This window comes from Miscanthus floridulus, chromosome 10 (genome assembly GCF_019320115.1).
Source record: "Miscanthus floridulus cultivar M001 chromosome 10, ASM1932011v1, whole genome shotgun sequence".
Taxonomy (NCBI): domain Eukaryota; kingdom Viridiplantae; phylum Streptophyta; class Magnoliopsida; order Poales; family Poaceae; genus Miscanthus; species Miscanthus floridulus.
The window spans coordinates 119,862,349-119,868,026 of NC_089589.1; positions in this window are offsets into that span (position 1 = coordinate 119,862,349).

Here is a 5,678-nt window from a genome sequence, read left to right on the forward strand (position 1 = left end):
AAGGAAAGCTAAAAGTAGTCCTAGAAGCTAAAAGGAAGATTGTCGGTGTCGATAGAGTGATGGACGAAGAAGACTATAGGGGCTATCAGGAAATGCCTACATTTAGGGCGAAGGTACCCCTACCTATCCTTGAAGAGGGTGACAAACCTGCTTACATCTGGTGTGATCACGCTGAGGCCCTCATTGTTGGACCCAATGAAGATAGTTAGATTATTATTAACTATGTAATCATTATTCAGACGTTGTATCAGTAATTCATACTAAATATCTAATTTATATTTTGTGCGCATCTCTATAATTAAATCATTGAATATGTGATCCAATATTGAGATGATGTTCACAAACACTATTATTTGATAATTATAGACTATTAATTAATTATCATAGAATTAAATAATCAAGACACAAATTTTTGACTAAGTTTAGAATATAAACTAACTGCATTATTTCTATTAATAAATAAAAACAAAAGCAAACTAACCAAACTCCCTATCCTAGCTCAGCGGTTAAGGCCGCACACTCTGTACTCCAAGACCCACGCTCGAATCCTAGGCGGGCCAAACTTTTTTTATTTTTCATTTATTATTTAGTAGTGCGTTATGACGAGATAAATGGAAAAATAAAACCAATCTAACCGAACTCCCTATCCTAGCTCAGCGGTTAAGGCCACGTACTCTCGACCCCGCGACCCACGCTCGAATCCCAGGTGAGCCAAACTCTTTTAATTTTTCATTAATTATATAGTAGTAGTGATTTACTATGGGATAAATGAAAACATACAACTAATTCTAATGTAATCCCTATTCTAGCGCAGTGGTTAAGGCTCTAAACTAAGAACCCCGAGACCTAGGTTCGAACCCTATGCGCGGGAATTTTTTTATATTGTTTATAAAAAGGCTGCGACGGCAGGTAGCCTAGCTACTGGTTGTTAGCATGGCAGGGCCCATCACTGTCGGTTCCCAAAACCGACATAGAAGGCCACCTTCACTGTTGGTTTTTAAACCAAAACCGATAGTGATGTCTAGATGCTCCTCATAGGCCAACAGTGCTCCCACTAACCACCATAGCAGGAGCATTGCTCCCACCTACCCCGATAGTTTTAGTTCAAAAAAACGTACCACGATTGCTAGCCCCTATAAAATAGCCCTCGGCCAGGAGCCTCTCAACAGCCAAGTCTTGCCACCCTCTTGCTGCTTATGTCTCACTTCGTTCTCTCTTAGCTAGTGTACACATCTATGGCCTCTCTATGGGAGAAAACAAACCCTCCACATACAAATTTCAATAAGCATGATCATCCGCAAGGATGGTGCACACAAAAGGTACTAGAAGAATGTTTCTGAAGATATAGCAATGCCAAAGCTTGGGGACACCACGAGGTTGATAGAGTCAACCTATGTGTTGTGCTTTAGACTATCTAACTAGAGCTGCATGGATTCATCGATGCTCGGCAACCGTCCGATGTGCTCTGGATTGTTTGTCCGGAAAGGCATTCAATAGTGCTCAGCAACGTCTCCGTTCGTCTCCCAAAGGCGTAGCTTATCAGCCATATCTGGCATTCTCTAGCGGCTATTCGACCCAACTTGGATGCTAGAAGAATGCTTCTAAGATGGTTATCTTATAATGTGTCTGTACACTTCGATTGTAACATTAACCTAGACGGAAATAGGTTTTTGTTATCGTATATTTAATTTTAGTGTCATGTCTTTATTATCGTATATTTAATTTTATTTCAAGGTTTCTGTTATTTTACATTGTATTTCTATAACCAAAATATATATATATATATATATATATATCGATGTTTGTCTCTTCAAATAGTAATGCATGTATGGATATTTTACAAATATATGGTGCCCTAATAATTAATTATCAAGCATTTTTTTGGGTGGATGACGGTGTTTTTGTACCCATATATCAAATTATGCAGTTGATACAAAATTTTTGGATATTATTTGAGCATTAAATAAAGATCATAGGATTACTATTTTTTCATAAGTAATGACCTTTATTGCAGCATGCATGCAATGCATTTATTGCTGCATGCATGCATGGAAGTACGTGCCGTCAGCCACATCACTATCGGTTTTCATACAAAACTGACAGTGGTAGGGTTACATCACTTCGGTTTCATTACAAAACCGGCAGTGATGGACACCATCAGTGTCGATTTTGTTTTAAAACCGGCAGTGATATGTCTATCCCCCTATAAAAAGGAACCAGGAAAATACCCATGCACGCACCCTCACTTCACTTTCATTTATCAATTTCATGTATTCTCACTTCTCACTCTTTTCACTCTATGTGATTTGGTCATGGCTCCTCGATATTTCATTGTAGTTATATATATGTTCTCCTCTCTTACATTGTAGATATGTATATATGCATCATCGATCTATATTTATTTAGTTTGTGACATTTTACTTGGTATATTTTATATAATGCAATATATATTTCTATTCATATTTCTTAAATTTTATTAGGTACAATGCAATATATATATATTCTCCTCTTTCATATTCAAGCTATGTATATATATGCATCGATCTATATTTATTTAGTTTGCTGCATTCTACTTGGCACATTTTATATAATGAAATATATATTTGTAGTCATATTTCTTGAATTCTATTAGGTGGGATGTACGGACCTCCCCCACCACAAGAGCCAGGTTTCCACCCTGACGATGATCCATTCGATCGTGATGTGGCCATTTCAAACCACCCTATTTCAGCTATCATATGAAATATTTTTTAATATCTTATTTTTGGATGCTAATTATTTAATAATTGTAGCTTAAATTCTGTAATTAGTGTTGTTTCATAATATGTATGGACACATTCAAATAAGATCATTGTATCATATGTCATAGACGATAGCCCCGATAGAGTGGCTGCAAGCAGCACTTAGCTTGCTCATGGTGTCGGACATCGTTGAGAACACGACATCTACTAATGATGGTCAAACTTGGACATGTGAACTAAGCTTGTACACCCCTTCGAGGCTACCATTAGGGCATCAGGAATTTATCCGGCGAATGGGATCATGGATTCCTAGCATGAGAAGCGCCCAGTTCTCTACCGTGTTCAAATGTTTGGGGGCACTTCAGCACATTTTTTATCAGGTGCCCGATTTCACGCACTTCAAGATAGGAGCTTTGCGTGCTGGTGATGTCCCCATTCCGCAAGTAAGCGAATACTAGGCAAGCTACAACCAAATGGATGTGGTAAAGTCGATGTCACTGATACGTGAGTCATGGTTATTTATTGTATTATTATTGTAATAACGGTCTCTCATTTTTTTTGTTTTGCCCACTTGCAGGTGGTGCTCCATGACAGTACCTATGCTGCATTGGGCTTGTCGGCTATTGTAGACCAAGCTACGGAGAGACTCGGGTATGACTAGGAGTACTATACTAGGAATCTCGTCCAGCACACAACTATGGGACGCTAGTTCTGCATAAGATTTACTAACGGAGCCAATGGTCGTTCAGTAGGTTACATCTATAGACGACCATGTCACCGATCTTTTGAGGCACGAGAGAGTGCAATCGTACGGGCATTGGCCTTCATCGATAGCTATGGTTACAGAATCCATGATATCAATTACCATGCTTAGATGCAAATGTGTGGTGATGTGCATCCACCCCCTCATTAGTGTTTGTTTAGGTTTAATTTGCAAGGTTTAAGTTTAATTCGGCTTGTGTTTGTCATGTAATTCATGTGCCGTGGAACAAGAACTCTAAATTCCAGTGTCGTATTGGTCTCAAACTTTTTCTTAGGCTTGCACGAGCTACAGGCGAATGAAACACCAAGTTTGGAATTTTTCTGAGATAGTTTGGTACTTTCTCCTATTTAATTGAATTTCTAGAGGTTGAACTGAGTCTACCCCAAAACGATCTGTAATGGTGCCAAACTTTTCCACAGGGTCTTATGTGCCCTAGAGACCAATTTTTAGTCAAGGTGGATGCAAAATTCTAGTGTGCCCAGCATATAATTGGGCCTCTTTTATCTCTTTTAGCATAAAGAAAAATATAATAATAAAGAAAATGATCAGATAAACCTAAGATCTTGTGTGGGGCCATTATTTGGGTGTACATGCTTGCTAAAAATTTTGAAGCCGCTTGGACATAGGCGGTACATACCTGCTTCACAAACCTATAGAAGTTGTCTCATGTTACAATGACTAAACACCTTGGCTTCCAAGGTTTGTGTGGTTCATATGCATTCTGGTGTCATGTTGGTCTCAAACTTTTCTCAGGCTTGCACATGCCACGGGTGAAGGAACCACCAAGTTTGGGATTTTTCTAAGATCGTTTGGTACTTTCTGCTGTTTAATTGAATTTCCGCTCGACATCACCGATTAATTAGAGGTTGAACTGAGCCTACCCCCGAAACAATCTGGAATGATGCCAAACTTTTCCACAGGGTCTTATGTGCCCTAGGGACCAATTTTTGATCGAGGTGGATGCAAAATTCTAGTGTTCCCAACATGTAATTAGGCCTCTTTTGTTCTTTTTAGCACAAAGAAAAATATAATTATAAAGAAAATGATCAGAAAAACCTAAGATCTTGTGTGGGGCCGTAATTTGGGTGTACATGCTTGCAAAAAATATTTGAAGACATTTGGACATAGGCGGTACATACCTGCTTCACAAACCTATAGAAGTCGTCTCATGTTACAATGAATAAACACCTAGTTTCTCAAGGTTTCTGTGATTCATATGCATTCTGTTGTCGTATTGGTCTCAAACTTTTTCTCAAGCTTGCCATGCCATGGGTGAGGGAACCTCGACGTTTGGGATTTTTCTGAGATGGTTTGGTAGTTTCTGTCGTTTAATTGAATTTTTGCGTGATGTCACCGATTAATTAGAGGTTGAACTGAGCCTACCCCGAAACGATCCGGAATGGTGCCAAACTTTTCCATAGGTTATCATGTCCCCTAGGGACCAATGTTTGATCAAGGTGGATGCAAAATTCTAGTGTGTCCAACATGTAATTGGGCCTCTTTTGTCCCGTCTAGTAGAAAGAAAAATATAATAATAAAGAAATTGATCAAAAAAATCTAAGATCTTGTGTGGGGCCATAATTTGGATGTACATGCCTGCAAAAAAAAACTCAAGCCATTTGCACATAGATGCAATAGGAATATAAATGCGTGAATTTATTCAGTTTTAAAAAGGAAAAAGATTATATATAATCATCACTCTCAATTTCACAAAACCGGCAGTGATGGGCCCAAAACCAATAGTGATGACAAGTATCACTGTCGGTTCCTTGTTGAAAACCGACAGTGATATCTTTATTTTTAAAATCAAAATAAAAAAATTGTACCTAGCATTGGGTTCGAGTGCGTGTCTCGAGGTCCAGAGTGCTCGGCATTAACTGTTGCGGTAGTCTAGGGAGTTCATTAGGTTTTGTATTTTTTTTCTTTTTTATCCTATTATAATGCACTATTTAAATTAGAAAATAAAAAACAAAAAAGTTTGGCCCGCCTGGACTTCAAACGCGGATCTCGGGGTTGATAGTGCTCGTCCTTAACCACTGTGGTAGTGTAGAGAGTTCATTAGGTTTAGGGTTTTTTTGTTTTTATCCTGTTCTAATGCACTATTGAATTATAAAATAAAAAACAAAAAAGTTTGGGCCACCTAGCATTCAAACATGGGTCTCAGGGTTGAGAGT